Here is a 16,697-nt window from a genome sequence, read left to right as displayed (position 1 = left end):
ACTAGCTGAACGTAAGAGGAATCTAGAATGGGTACCGGGGAAGGGACATGAGTAGCAGCTGTGGCCCTAGACCAGCTCCAGCAGTGAGGATATTGTTTCATCCCACTGATCTTCCTCTTCCAAGTTTCCCCCAGAAAGAAGTCCACTGGAATCCTGGAAGAGCTGGTCCCAGAATGAATAGGAAAAACTGGACTCAAGCAGCATGAAGAATGGATCGCCCAAATCTAGTAAAGAACCTGCCTGATGCTGAGAGAGCTGTCAGCAGACAGCCTTTGGCTGTCATACTGTTCAGGGATTGCCTTAGCAGCAGAGGGCTGCCTCGCCCAAGATCACATCCCATCCCAGAATGACCCACATCCAACAACTGATTGATGCAGCCTCTCAACTCAACTCAAGGCCATTCTAGCCAGAGAGCTCTCCATGGGGTCACCCAGGCTGTCATTGAGCCTGCATCACATGTCAATGTTTCCCTCTGCCCAATCTGCTCCCTCCCTCTCCCTTCCACAGGTGTTAATCCCAAGGACACTCCTTAATAAACATCCTGCCCACTAAATTCTATCTCTGAGTCTGTGTCCCAGAAACCAGCCAGGAGGAGTCATCTAACCTCAGTGTCCTCAACTCTAAAATAGGGGAAATACCTGCCCTGTTCACCTCACAGGGGGAACAGCCAAATAGCATACTCTATATGTCAGCATTTTTAAAACCATGAAGAGTTAGACAATGACAATGCTGCAATTACTATTGTTATTATCTAAATAATCATGCCCTCAATTCTTCCATTCCCTACATTTTTCTAATGTGATCCAGTTTTTAATAATGTTAAAACTTGAAAACTATTAGGGAGTTCTAGGTCTAGGGTGGATTTGCTACACTGAAAAGGCAAAAAGAGCTTTGACTATAAACATAAATCTTTTTTTGTTTGTTTGTTTTTTGAGGAAGATTGGCTCTGAGCTAACATCTGTCGCCAATCTTCCACTTTTTTTTTCTTTTTTCTCCCCAAAGCCCCAGTACATAGTTGTATATCCTAGTTGTAGGTCCTTCTAGTTCCTCTACGTGGGATGCCTCCTCAGCATGGCTTGATGAGCAGTGAATAAGTCCATGCCCAGGATCCGAACCGGTGAACCCCGGGCCACCAAAGTGGAACATGAGAACTTAACTGCTACGCCACCAGGCCAGCCCCTATAAACATAAATCTTATTTCTCCTTCACAAATTAAAAAGCTATCTAGTACCAGCACTTTTTTTTAGTTATGGGCTTCTATCACATTGCATATGCATTGCTATGGAAGCAGAAAGAAAAAATCCTTTATCTACCTTCACAGATTTTAAAAACAAACAAAACAAAATATGAACCAAAACAAAACCATTGGCCTTGATCCGACTGTTCTTTGCCATCAATGCAACTCAATGAAGCAGGAGCGGCCACCACCTGTTCTCTCCCTGGGGGTGAGCAAACAGGCCAGCTCTGCTCTGTTAATTAACTTATGGGCAGGAAATGGGTTTCAAATAGGCTAGCATCTCACCTCTGTGGTCTTGTAGTCTAAAAAGGTAGCCTACTGGTTTGCAAATGGGTCCAGCTGCCTAAATATATTGTGGTTGCTCTGGTTAGATGATGAGGCAAGAACTTTCTGGATGAGCTAGCTACTCTCAAAATATCCAGTGGCCGGATTGACCACCTATGAAGATGGCATCACCCTACCCTTCCCATTTGATTTAACTGTCATTTGCTTCATGCCTGAGGTCACAGACAGTTTCCCTAAATTTAAGCAGCTTATAATTAAGTGAGAATAGAGACTCAAAGACGATTTACCCGTCTGCTGGTCCACTTGGTATTCAAACTCCCCAGAAAAACATCCTTATCAATACTTTTCCATCCCCTTCATCACAGACAGGCCAAGTGCACCTGGGATGACAAACTCTAGTCATCACCGTCTCTCATCTGCACATTACAGGGTAGCAGCCTGCAGTGGAGAATGGCAGCCGGTGGGAAGATGTTACTTAGTTCACCAGTACCCAGCACAGAGCCTGAATCACAGTAAGATGCACATAATAACTTTCCACTGAAGGTGAACAGTCCAACCTCCATCCCCTGACCCCTAGACCCTCTCTAAAATCCTTGGCACTTAATAAAATGGAACCAGTAATTGCATTAAACACCGAGAGCAAGCTGAAATTCTTGGTAGGCACCTCATTAACTAGACTTGAAAAAATTAGAATCAGGTACAAATAATTTTTTGGTAACTAATGTTAACATTTTAGGCCAAAACTTTTTAAACAGTTTTCTGCAAAACCTTTAGATTCTGCAGATGTGCTCCAAACATTCCACAAATTTTTAAGAATATATTTTTCAATTTAAGAAATGGTAATAAGAAAACAATAAATGCACTCAAATGTGTCATATACTACAGAAGATCATCAACACTGATAAACTCGTGGGCTGCCGGGTCAGTAAAATTCCCCATGCCTTCTCTGGATAAATCTGAACTTTTATAAATGTGTCACTAATTGAGAAGCTATTCTTTGCCTATATCTTTTTGAAATTCTTACCTGCCCATATCAGCTTGTGAAAAATTGTACAAGCAGGTGCACAACTACACACAAGTGCTCAGCTCAAATAAACATGACACAGGGTTAGTGGCACTATCTACTGTTATAAGCAGTTGTCATTATTATAAGTTTTCAGTGCTTGTGAGCTACATGGCCATGGAGACAATTTTACTTAAACTCTCTGAACTCGCAGATCAGCAAGCTTTTACTGAATAATAAGCCACCCCAACATTTAGTGGCTTAAATTTCTTTATTTAACACAGGATTGTATTGGTCAGCAGTTTGGAAATAGTTCAGCTGGGTGATTCCTCTGTCTCTTCCGAGCTCACTCATGCATCTGCAGTCCACTGCTGCATTGGTGCTGCTGATTTTGGCTGGCCGTTCGCATGTGTCTGGAGTCTCAGCTAGGACAGGTCATCTTTGCTCCATGTGGTCGCTCCTCCTCACATCCCCCAGTGGGTGGCCTGGGCTTGTTCCCACGGTGGTGACAGAATTCAAAGAGAGAATGGGTGTGTGCAAAACCTCTTGTGGCCCAAGCTCGGAATCTCCCTCTTCATGGTAGGGGAATAATTTGTGGTCATTTTTGCAATCACCTACTTGGTTTTCTTCTCTGTAATTATAAGAAACTGCACATAGCTGTTGTAGTAAATGGGATAACATGAAGATCACAAAGTACATTGGAAGTGCTCAACAAACATCAGTGCCTTTCTCTTCTCCCTTTCTATTCAGACTAAAGAGGTGGGGCCACAAAGCAACGAGATGAGTTTTCTTGTGCAGCTCGTGGACATCATCTTATTAATTTAAGGTTTAAATGGATGCTGGTTTTGGTCAGCTTTACTAGACTATCAAATAAATCGATTAATTACAAATCTATATAAAATTAACTTAATTATATGTGCACATATGTATTGATACCAAGTCACACATACAGAGAAATTCTATGCCAACCTATACTAGTGAGAAATCTTATCTCCAAAGAGACCCCAATGAACCAATTCCTCTCAGTATTCAATCCTTGAACATGAGTTGGTCTGTGACTCACTTATGACCAACTGAATATGATGAAAGTAGTGCCAGTTTCCAGGCACAGACCTTAAGAGACTGGTACCTTCCACTTCCTATGTCTTGAAACACTAAATCTTAGAGCCCTGGTCCTCCACGTAAGAAGTACAGCTATGCTCCACCACCTCCGGTTGTTCCAGCCCTCAGCTATTCGGAGCATCACAGATGAGTCTCCAAGCAGCATGGAGCGGAGATGAATGGTCCCTCCTGTGCCCTGAATTCCCGACCCACAGAATCATAGATACAGTATTAATAATAAAATTTTTTTAAGCCACTAAGTTTTTAGGGTAGTTTGTAATGCAGCAATAGAGAATTGGAACAACCAAAAAACTCTGGACATAGTTGAGTATTTTCATTGGGAGCAGAGAGCTGAAATCTATTACCACAGTGCTGCTGCTAGAACACTCACAGTCCACTGATGCGCGAATCTGAGAGGACCTAGGAAATCAGGAAGCCCAGCACGACTTGAAGGAGGCGGCCAAGGGGAGTGTGGTGTCACCATGGTGTCAAGACCCAGCTCCAACTCACAGGCCGGAAGGCAGTGAATGAGCAGAGCAGCTGGGAGGCCCAGATCTGCTCCATCTACACACGGCTCCTTGAGCGCTTAGCTCAGCATCACCTGCAGAGCCTCCTGGAGGTTAAACAGAGAACCAGGCTCCTCAGTGACAAGGGCCTGGAGCAAAGCCAGCGTCTTGGGTCTGGATGAACACCCATCACTGCACATGTGCATAACACAAAGCACAGACAACAACATGAGCTGCAGGTGTTCCTGGGGGTGGCAGGTTGGAATGAGGCAGTCACAACTTGGGCGAGCGTGGCTCATGCTTTCATGATGCCCCGAAGCCTGCTTCTCACCCCGTAGTCCAGTTAGGTGCCACTGGGAAGCCTCAGCAGCAGCAGAATGTGCCAGCCCAATGCACCCTGCTATAAAGACCATAGAATCCCTTGGAGTAGAGACTCAGAGAGGAAAATAGTGTCAGAGCTGCTAACACTGACGCCAGGTCAAAAACCAATTATCACATGAGTGAACACACTGAGAAGGAGCTATTCATCTGGCCTCTTCAGCCACCTCTGTACACTTAGATACAAACACCAAGCATTTACTGAACACTTACCATGTGTCCCATGTTCTTCCGGGGTCTCTAGGAGGGTGGGATCAAATTTCTGAAAAACAAGGTGCTGGCAATCAACCACTATATGTCTACAGAAAGCATACACTGAGATCCAATTAGTGAACTCCAGCAGATTCAAAAATCGAGTGTTTTATTCCAGCAAGTATTTTTTAAGTCCATCCTATTTGTCAGATACTGTGCAAGGAGTTTAAGATCTGATGGGGAGTCAAGACACTTGGAAATTGCACACATCCTAAAGGGAACTAAGCGTCATGGGAAGACCCAGAAGGAAGGGAATAATTTTGACTGGAGGATCTGAGAAGGCTTCGTGGAAGAGATGGCCTGTGAACAGAGACTTAAGGAAAGATGAGGAGGATTTCAAGACACAAAAGCCAAGGAAACATGCATTCAAGGCCAGAAAGGAAAAGATGCATTCCAGGTAGAGTAAGCAACAGGAACAAGAGAGCAGGGGTCTAAAACAACATGGGGAGTTTCTGGAAAGGGAAGCATAAAGTGACAAGAGAATGAAGTGAATGAAAGGCGTAAGGGAGGGAAGTTGGAGGCATAGCTGGAAGGGAAGTTGGGGCCACACTATGATAAATGCCTTGAATGTCACACTAAGGCAGGTGGAATTAACTGTATTATAAAGAAATGCTAAATGGTGTGGTGCTAGGAAGCATAAAAAGACCAACTCAAAATAATCAAAAAATTCATGCAAATGGGCAAAAAGTATTTCTGCCTCAAACTGCAAGCTGCTACCACCAGGGAGAACTTCACATGTCCTTCACGTCATCAGCACCACCGGGAGGGAGAGGACTGGGTCCGTCACAGTCACTGCTGCATCTCAGCTCCTTTCAGTGCTGCCGTGCACTGTGGACATGAACATTTGTGAAGAGAAGGAGTAAATGAATTTTTCCCTGTCTACCCAAGTTGAAAATGGTTTCTCTTGTTTGTGTCAAAACATATTGCTTGTTCTTATAGCCATTTATATGCTTTTTGTTTTACTTTGAGATTTTAAGCAATTTATGGGCAGAGACCAAGCTATGTCTATTCACTTACCCCCCAACACCTAGCAGAGTGCCTTGCAAACAGCAGTTACTCATTATTTGTTGATTATATAAATAATATAGAAGAAAAAATAATCTAATTACATCACATCATCACGTTAATCTAGACCAAAAAGAAAACTACCTAAATTTGCCATTCCACTTCTGGGAATATATTTGAAAGAAATAAAATCACTATGTCAAAGAGATATTTGCACCCCCATGTTCATTGCAGCATTATTTACAATAGCTAAGACATGGAAACAACCTAAGTGTCCATCAGCGAGTGAATGGATAAAGAAAAAAATACACACACACACACACACACACACACAATGGAATGTTATTCAGCCATGAGAAGGAAGGAAATCCTGCCATTTGTGACAACATGGATGCACCATGAGGGCATTATGCTAAGTGAGATAACTCAGACAAACAAAGACAAATACTGTATGTTCTCACCTATATGTGGAATCTGAAAAAAATAACCAAACTCGTGGATACGGAGAAAGATTGATGGCTACCAAAGGCAGGGGTGGAGGATAGGGAAAATAGATGAAGGCAGTCAAGAAGTACAAACCTCCAGTTATAAAATAAATGTCATGAGGATGTAATGTACAGCGTGGTGACTATAGTTAACAATACTGTATTGTATATTTGAAAGTTGCTAAGAGAGTAAATCTTAAAGGTTCTCATCACAAGAAAAAAAATTGCAAGGTAACAGATGTTAACTATATGAGGTGAGGGATGTTAACTAAACTTACTGTGGTAATCCTTTTGCAAGATATACATATATCAAATCATGATGTTGTACACCTAAAACTAGTACAATGTGATATATTAATTACATCTCAATAAAACTGGAAGTAAATAAATAAATTTGTAGTCAATTGTGGCCTTTGTTTTTCATTCAACACTAAACAATGAAGAGATTTTTCCCATTACTCCCTTTCTCCCTATAATCTTTGTGTGTGTGTGTGTGTGTGTGTGTGTGTATGTATGTTTTTCTACTCCTTTGTCAGCTACAAAATGCTTTTTTTTTTTTTCCTATTTCATGTTCTTAGAAAGTTGAACTGGGGTCTACTTAAATGAGTCTTCTGTTCCCTGGTGTAACTTGATTCCTAGGACAAATTCTCTCCCCTCCTTCCTATAGCTCTCCCATCTTCTTGCGAAGGCAAACAGCCTTCTCTAACACCTTTTTTCTAAATCAATGTCCAACCCTCCAATTACTTTGCTCCTCTACCTTGTTTCCATGGATTCTTTTCAATTAGTGCCAAAGTAGGTTGAAGCCTTTTTAAAAGGTCATTTTACTAACAGGAGATTCGCCTTTTCTTAGTCTCTAATCTAAATTCTATCAGCTTGTGATCATATCGCCCAAGCTTCCCTACGGTTTAACGCACTCCTTCCCTCTCTGCAAGCTTTGAACTGGGAGACTTCCCTGCCTGACTCATTTGTTCTTTCTCCCAATAATTGTCCCAACACTACTATTAGCACAGATTTTTAACTGGATTAAAAGCAAATTAAAAAGCTTGCAAGAGGTATAATACTACTGTCCATGGGCTATACTCTAAAAAAAGGAAGACACTGCCTACAGAGGATGTCAAGGGACATTCTGTAGAATTTAGACTCATGGTCTTTGGCCTTTTTCCCTCATGCATTTCCTAAAATATTTTCTTTAAACCATGTATTAAATTTCACCTTTTTAAAATGATACTTAGATTTTTTTTTTCATCATAATTTTAATCAGTTGAAAGGATGTTATTTCCAGGGCAACATAAGTGCTGGCATTATAAAATAAAAGTGATACCACTGCTCTATATGTACTCCATGGTATCTAAATGCAATAACAATTAAAGCCCATGATCTTCTATTTACAGAAATGTGAACAAGCTCACTTTACATCCTTCTTTTTTCGTCTGAAATTCATATTTCCACCTCAGCATTTTGTCTTACTGTAACATATTTTTATGCTTGAAATTCTTTTGTTGACTGTCCTATTTCTCTGCATCAAAATACACACGTAATTTAAATTTTTCCTTTTGACTAAGGCTTTATAAGTGTTAAAAATTGTTTGGATTAAGTTGTCCTTACAGTTATTATGACACACAATCAACGTAACTATATTATAATCTTTTATAAATAAGTATTAAAAATAAAATATGCACTCAATAAAATGCTTGTGGCTATTTTGAGTATTTTGGGTTTTGTTTGTTAATTCTTGTGTCTGAGATGACTATTACTTGTTGCTAGAAGGAGAGAGCGTGCAGCATCAACTCTACTTCTCTTTTTTGTCTTTGTAGATTGTTCATATGAACTAGTGAAAGAGGAAGGAGGAGTTGCGTTGTAGCAATGACTCAGTTCTTTACAGAAATAAGAACATCGCAGGGGAACACAAAGCTGTATGTTGATTTGTTCGCACCTTAATGAAAGGAGGGTTTGTTGACACCAATATCTCAAACCGTGTGTTTGTTTGGGGCCTCAGCAGTTCTGTGGCACAATCCCACTCTGAGTGAGAGGTATGCCTTATATTTGTAAATTGAAACAAAGGTAATTGTGGAAGGAAGGAGGGGAAAGACAACTAGTTTGATGTTATGATCATAGGTACAGGTTCAGGCAATTTTAGGAAAATGGATGTTGAGGTACTAGAAATCCATTCTGTCATGCTGTGCCCCATTGTCCCTGTAAAGTCTTTGTGTACCCTCAGCAATACACACGCCCCAGCTGGCTTGGTGTGAATTAGCTGTGGGTACTGTGGGAGAAAAAAAGTGGTCTCACAACGCCATCTTGGTGCTTGATCAAAGGAAGGTCATAGAGCCAGAGTATCTATACCTTCTAGACAAATAACTTTGTGTCATTGCCCACAACATAACTGTATTTAAATTTCAATAACTTCAAATACAATGTATAGGTCATATAATTCTGTCTTTCTAATTTGAAGAATGTCATGCTAACTTTCTTTGGTGATTAGAGAGCAGTCACAGTTCTGCATTAAAAATACTGTAAATATAAAGGAAGAGTGAGGAAAAAAATGCATAAATTTAGAACAGGAATAATAACTCAGCATGATAGGCAGCTCAAGGGATGCTTCCTGCTTAAAACTCCTAGGATCTTGACATTTCTGCAATAAAAACTGTGGCCCCTATTCTTACTTATAATGATAATGGTGGTTAATTAGAAAAGCAGTTGGTCCTGGAGGTACAAGAAAGGCAATTCTGAACACCAATAAAAGGAAGCTGTCAAGTAGATCCAGCCAATGATATATAAAGATAAAGAAGCTACTTCAGTGGAGGGTTTTTTCCCCCACTTCTCATCACATATTATTTCAAGTGGAACATTTGACTTTGAGAGGGAAAAAGAAAAGATCAACTTAGCTTTTACTTTATTTTTGGCCTCTTATTTCATATTTCAATTATACTGACCACTTCAGTATGAATAGATTACACAATCATAAGCAACACCATAACGAGGCAAGTCCATAATTTTTGCAACCAGTTTTGTCACAGGTATACACCAACACAAGAGTCACTGGGCAGTAAAATGATACTTACAGCACAAAAATACATTAGCTAAAAACAGAATATGTATTCTTACATTCAAAGAATACCAAAAAAATAAATACCATGAGGAAAGCAGAGGGAATTTGTTATTTATAAAGATAAAGGTATTCAACTAATCAGTTAAAAATTACTCCCAACATCTGTTATTCTGTATATTTGAGTAAATATCACTTTTTGTCCTAAACCAAATTGTGGGGAATAACTGCAAATGCAGTACAATACTATTTCAAGAAACTTTGGTTTTGCATAAACAGCAAGTGGCAGATGCTGCCCCAGTTCCTCCCCTCAACCCCCACACAAGGCAGTCCAAGCCCTCCCACTCCTGTGCTGCACGGTCAGGCTTTTCTAAGCTGCTGAATATTCACAGACAAGTCTTGCAGTGTTTGAGACAGAGCCACAGTGACCAGAGATGAAGCAGAAATCACCGAGCCTGTCCTTCTGTGATCATACCTGCAGCTGGGACGAACCAGGCATGAATGTGTCCTCTAAACCGGGTGCCACTAGGAACGACCTTTCCAGATTATGCATCTGTAAACATCATCTAATTACCAACCCACAAGGGAATCTTCAGGGCATCAAAATACTTATCAGTAGCTGCAGCTGAGATTTAAAAGGGTGGGCAAAACCACAATTATTTGGAATTTTTATTAAAAGGCTGATAATATAAATCCCTGCTGAACTGAGTAGCTGAATTTTAAGATTATAAATAAACTAAAGAAAAAGAGAAAAAGGAGAAACCCATTGTTCACTCTCCTAAAAAAAAATTCCCTGAGATAAAAATGTAGAACAGAGACTTCTAAAGGTTGTCTTAGACTTTTTTTTTTAACAGGATATAGTATCCCCAACTGAGAAATGTACACGCAGAAGGTGGGGGTAGGGAGTAGGAGGCCAGGAGGAGAGCATATACATTCTCATTAAAGTTGCCTATACTGTCTACACTCCAAACCATTTTACCAAAACAGTAGTCTCATGTCTTTATTCTCATGCCTTTGACTTGCTTCTCTTCTGCAAACACTTCCTCTTTGCCAAATGATTTCAGAATGTGGAAGTCTAGAGTTTACATATGGCATATGCTTATGCTAAAAACCTGATACTTGCATAATTTATAGCCTACAGAATTTTGAGCATCCCAGATTATAGTTTGACAGATCAATCTAATGGAAATATAAGAGATCTTGTCCACTCCATTTCCATTCCCGCCCACCAGAATAAATTGAAGTAATTGTGTGCCCACCAAAGGCCAGAAAAATTAAATGTTGGATGGGGTCTAACGCCAGTGGTCCACAGCAAGACTTGACCCAATCATGTGTTGGCACACCCTCTGTGAAACTCAGTTTTCTTAAGACCCTGATGTGAAATAGCTCACTTCACAGGTCCCACCCACAGGAAATGAGGAAAGAGTAATGAACAACTAGAAAGTCCAATTAAGACATGAGGAGAGAATCACACTCTGTAGAGTGGAACAGTGGGAGTGTGACTGGAAATTCGAAAGCACTAAGAAAATAAAGTTGTGAGAGAAGAGCAAGATGGAGAAGGTCCTAGTCATCAGAGACCCGTCTCAGCTCCCTCAGAGCCCATCTCCCTGTGGCTACTTTTACACGATTTCCCTCTTTGTCAGGCTGAACTTTCCAGAACAGAGCCGTTTGTTTAAAATTCATTCACTCTTATCACAACGAGAGGAAACAGGCAATTTCATATCATTGGTGGACATCTAGGTTGGAGGAGGATAGCTTCAAAAGCTTTGAAAAGTACATAATGTTTGAACAATTTCACCTCCAGAATTCTGATACGAGGAAATATCAAGGGAAGTGCACAAAGTTTTATATGTACAGGAATGCTCCTCGTCACATTAATATAGAGCAAAAAGTTGAAAAATAAAAAACTAAATGTCCAACCATAGGGAAATGATCAAATTAATTTTGGTAGCATCATACCATGAACTATTATGGGCACTTAAAAATGATAATGTGAAACTATCTTAACATGGAGATATATTTTCATTATATAAGTATCTTTAAAAAGAGATTATAAAACAGTGCAGTGGGTTCCTAATTTGTTTTTAAAAGATGAATGCAGGGAAAAAGTCTCAAAGGTCTTACCTGTATAACAAAATAAGTTATAAACAGAATTGTAGAAGAAAATGTTGATTAACCATTGTTCAGTTTAAAAAACAAATTGTAGAACAATATTACATTATGACTCCCAGTTAAATAAAATAATCATATATATGCATATATATGGTGTGTTCATTAAATATATATGTGTGGGTTCATTAAATATATATAATATATATATATAAAGAATGGGAGAATATACACCAAAATATTAACAGTGGTAGGATTACACATGGTTTTATTTTCACTTTTGTACATACCTGAATTTTCCTAATTTTCTACAAATACTTATTTTTCATGATCAGAATGGAAAATTCCTGTTCATTCCCTTGCAGATGAAAGCCATGAAGAGCCACTACTAGCTTCCCACGTCATGACATCTAAACACTGGTCATTTCACATTTTCTTTTCGGTATTGAAAGCCCAGGTGTGAAGGAGGGGAGCAAGGTAAGACACTCATTAAGTCAGATCCTTGATGCGCATGACTGATTCCACAGACACAATAATTAAGACCGAACATTTAGATTACACACATAGCGCTTTTATTTAAAAGGGACAAAGAAATTATCATATTTCTGAAAAAGAAAAAACATCTTGAGATGATATTATTATTCTATTACTACACTTCTATGAGTTACATGAAATGATACAAAATGGAAGGTATGTGTCGTGTTTGGTGGTCCACATGCATCCTATCTAAAAATGTGCACATGTGATTTACATGAATTTTTTTTTCTGAAATAGATTAGGAGAGAGTGCCTGGTGTTTGAAGTGTGTTCAATTAGATTCCAGAATATCAAAAGGAATTGCCAAATATGGGGTGACTGCAGTAATGAGATAACTAGGTGATATATCTTCACATAGAGCTTGAGATACTGCCGAACTTAATATACAAGAAATCACCGAGAAATAAAGAGGAGTCAGAAACCTGGAGTTCAAAAAATTTCCTAATTTTCTAAAACGTGGCAAGTAGACTCTAAAACTATAGATGAGTGAACTTAACACCAAATGATAAAACATTATGGAGCAGATTACTAAACAAATGTTTGTGAGCACTTAGAAAAGGATCACTGATTAGACTGGAAGCCAATACGTGCTCAGAATTAACTAATTAACCTCATTTTTTTTTTTTTTTTTGGTCAGGAAGATCAGCCCTGAGCTAACATCTGCCAATCCTCCTCTTTTTTTGCTGAGGAAGACTGGCCTTGGGCTAACATCCGTGCCCATCTTCCTCCACTTTATATGGGATGCCGCCACAGCTTGGCTTGACAAGCGGTGCGTCGGTGCGTGCCTGGGATCCAAACCAGCGAACCCCGGGCCACCACAGTGGAGCACCCACACTTAACCGCTTGCGCCACTGGGCTGGCCCCAGATTAACCTCATTTTTTAAATGGGATAATTGATCTGAGGGTGCTATAAAAATATTTGCATATTTACTTCTGAAAAGGCATTTATCAAAATCTCTCATAAAATCTCTGCATACAAGATGGTGAAACGTGAAGTGGATGAAAGCCCAGTAAGGTGGAGCATTAGGATTCACGAGGAGTAGTGATTGAGGAGCCCATGTCATCCCGAATGGAAGCCTCCAGCCTGTGGGTATGCGCTTATATGTGTGTGAGTATGTCAATGCAAAACAATCAATAACATTCTATAGATAAGAGTCTTAAGGTGAGTTTTACTTGAGCCAAGCTGAAGATTATAATCCCGGAAGGCAGTTTCCACAAAGGAAGAAAGCGTTCCAGATTTTCAGTATGGTTTTACACCTTTTTAGAACAAAGAACATACAGTAAACACACTCAGGATATATATTCATCAGTTTCAAAGAGGTATTCAGTGGCAAATTAACAGGTCAACAGGACCCTGATGTCTGGGAAAGGGAACTATCTTCAGGAGTACTAATACAGGCCTTACCGATACCAGTGGGGTAGGAGGGGAAATATGCATTATTATCTTAAAAGAGTACATTCTTTTACTTCAAGATAATGTTTAAGGCATTCTTTAATGGTTAAAGCAGATGTACAATGTATGTTTGATAGGCCATAAGTCAGGCTTCTTTAGTTCAAGCCGAAACAGTTTTGAACCAGAATAACCAGCTAACCCATACTTCAATATGTGAAGATCTCTTGTCAAGTGTATGGATGTGAGGGTATGTGATTATGTGTACGTATACATAAACGGTGAGTGGGCTTTGATAAATAAACGAAAAGCAATAGGATATTTTGGAGCATATGAGGAAGCCATTTGGTTTAAAGCTAATTCAGCCTGACCTTGTTTTTCCAAAAGGGCCTGATGTGGCCTGTTGAGCATGCATTGTACATCTGCTTTAAACATTTACCATGTCCCAAAGACAAGAATGATGCCCCTAAAGGTATGGATGTAACCTCCCCCATATTGGCATTTCCTTTAGGATAGGCATCTCTCCCTAAACTAAGGATTAATTACTGACCTGCTGTGCTGTGTGATCTCTCCCTAAACTAAGGATTAATTACTGACCACTCACCTTGTGACCATTGACCTGCTGACCACTGATCTGCCGTGTCAGCTAAGCATCTTCTGAGAATTATAAAAGGGACATTCCTATCACATGTGATGTATGCTCTTTGTTCCAAGATAGTATATAACCGCTCTGCACACCCCACTTCTTTGGTGCCCTGCCTTCCTTGGGGAAGGAAGGCCCCTGGTTAGTCCTCAGATCTGGCTCATAATAAACTCACCCCCATTTTGATTTATAGATTGATTATGGATTATTTCGGTCAACAGCTCAATGAAGAGCTACTAGACACACACACACACACACACACACATTACATTTCATTGCAAATTTTCCTAAATTCCTCTCTTTTCCTTACCCCACACATTAATGCTTCATTGGATTCTTTTAACATCTCCAAAGTATGTACCCAATATGTCTGCTTCTTACCATTTCTATTACTATCATTTGGTTGAAGCCACCACCACCCCCTCACCTGGACCACAGCAAACACCTCCTAGCCAGTTGTCCATTTTGATTCTCACTCCCTACAATTCATTTTCTACACAAAGCCAAAGTGAGCTTTTAAAACTTAAATTAGATCACTCCATTCTTCTGCTTAAAATCCTCCAACTCACTAGAATCAAATGAAAACTCCCTCCCCTGGCAGACAAAGCTCCCTGGCTGGCTGCTGTCCCCCTCCCCGCTCAACAACCGGGTAATTGTAACACTGTCTCTCTCCCCTCCCCTTGCACTCCAGCTGCTCCCACCTTAGTGCCTTTGAACTAGCTACCTCCTTTGCCTGGAATGTTGTCTCCCTGGCCCAACTCCTTTTTGTCTTTGAGATTTTAGTTTAAACATCACCTCTGTAGAGAGGCCTTCTCTGACCACTCAATGTTAAGTAGTCATCCCTCACATCACCCTCTTTTAATTGTGAATCTCCCAGTTAGGAGACAGAAGCCACATCAGGTATTTTAAGATAGAATTTAATATTACGTTAACCAGGTATCAAGTTGTTAACTAGGTAATTGAAAAGACAAAAAGAGAACACTACGGTATCACAGAGGTAGCAACTACTGAAAGCAGGCTCCAACCCTAAGGCTGGAGAAGCAAATGAAAGAAGTTGGAATTACGCCAAAGAAGAAGATGAAAGTGAGACCTCAGAGCTTGGCCATCAAATGATAAAACATTCTGGAATAGATTACTAAACAAATGGTTTGTGAGCAATTAGAAAAGAATATCTGATTAGACTAGAAACCAAAATGGGTCACTTTCATATGGTTCAACCTAACAGATTATTAAGTTCCTGTGGGCAGGAACTTCTTCTGTCTTGCTCAATAGTTTATGTCCAACACTAAGATCAGTGTTCGTTAAATGTTTGTGAATTAATAAATTATTGAATTCTTGATAAAGTTTTTAAACATTAAAATGTAAAAAACATAATTTCACATTTCTTTGATCTGAAAGATACTTCAAAACTTTGCCTCATTAATTATTGCTATACTACACTACAGTGTAACAGTTAAAAGATGTACAGAATTGATGAACCGAAAGCCAAATAACATAAAGTTGATGGTATAAGATTCACAATTTAAAGGATACTAACCTGGAAAGACACATTTAAAATGCTTCCTGGAGGTCCAGTCTGTTAAGCCTGGAGTTGAAGGCTTTTTGCAGGCAGCCAATCTCAACCTAATTTGGGGGAAATCAATAAAAACTCTCATGAAAGCTTCCCCTTGTTTCAATTGCAGAAGCCACTTATCAAAATTAAAGCTCTCTCAGCCTTTTACTGTCAAAATAAATGACAAATACAGGGTTTTCTATGCATGCAAAGTTGGTTTCACTACCTGTTCACACACATTTCAGACACAGAGAGCCTTGAATCACTGGCTTGTCTCTGCTTAAAAACAAAAAGAAAAGATCAACAAGAGATTTTCACATATTGAGGTAGAGGGGTAACCATTTGGGTTCAAAACTGATTGGGCTTGAACTAAAAAGGCTCACTTGCGGCCTATCAAACATACATTGTACATCTGCTTTAACCATTAAAGTAAGGAATGCACTCTCTTAAGATAGGAATGCATACTTCCCCTCCACCTCCCTATTGGTAATGCCCCTGTTAGTCCCTTTCCCCATCAGGGTCATATTGACCTGCTAATTTGCAACTGAATACCTCTTTGAAACTTTGATGAATATGTATCCTGGACGTGTTTAGTGTATGCTCTTTGTTCTAAAAAGATATAAGACTGTACTGAAAACCATGCTTCTTGGGAATGCTTTCTTCCTTTGTGGAAACTGCCTTCAGGGGTTATAACCCTCAGCCAGGCTCAAGTAAAACTCACCTTATCTCTCTTATCTATAGAATGGTTATTGCTTATTTTGCTCGACAAGATGAATTCACATTTGATACAAGGGGAGTGTAAACCATTTCCCCTGGCTGTTCCTCCCCAGGGAGATGACAGGATATCAAAGTTAACTGTCCTCAAAGAGGCCACCTGGTGTGGTGGTTAAGACCATGCAGTTAGGAGCCAGACTGCCAGCGGGGCAGTCTTGGCTCTGACACTTCTTAGTTGTGTCATTTGGGCACGTCACTTAAACTCTCTGTGCCTCAGTTTCCTCATATGTTTACTTAAGTAATAATAGGACATAATTCATAGGATAGTTGTGAAGATCAAACTGAGTCAATACAAGTAAAATACTTAAAACTATAAATACTACGTACACTCCATGGTTCCTAAGTTTCTAAGTATCAAAGAATCTCCTGGAGAGCATCCAACAACTGCTGATTCC

General features: G+C 39.8%; 1 long non-coding RNA gene across 1 annotated transcript; it reads right to left on the bottom strand.

Moving 5' to 3' along the window:
* Nucleotides 1-2,789: 2,789 nt before the first annotated feature.
* Nucleotides 2,790-15,838, bottom strand: LOC147914769 (uncharacterized). The gene is made up of 4 exons (XR_015554889.1): nt 15,755-15,838; nt 15,514-15,599; nt 4,724-4,772; nt 2,790-3,156 (listed from the first exon to the last, which is right to left on the bottom strand). It is a non-coding gene; the product is annotated as an uncharacterized LOC147914769 (long non-coding RNA).
* Between the last annotated feature and the right edge of the window lie 859 nt (nt 15,839-16,697).

Source organism: Ceratotherium simum, chromosome 17 (assembly GCF_057802395.1).
Source record: "Ceratotherium simum simum isolate JZ-2026a chromosome 17, ASM5780239v1, whole genome shotgun sequence".
In the NCBI taxonomy this organism is placed as follows: Eukaryota; Metazoa; Chordata; class Mammalia; order Perissodactyla; family Rhinocerotidae; genus Ceratotherium; species Ceratotherium simum.
The sequence above is the reverse complement of the archived record's forward strand: the minus strand, read 5'-3'. Positions and strand labels throughout refer to the sequence as shown.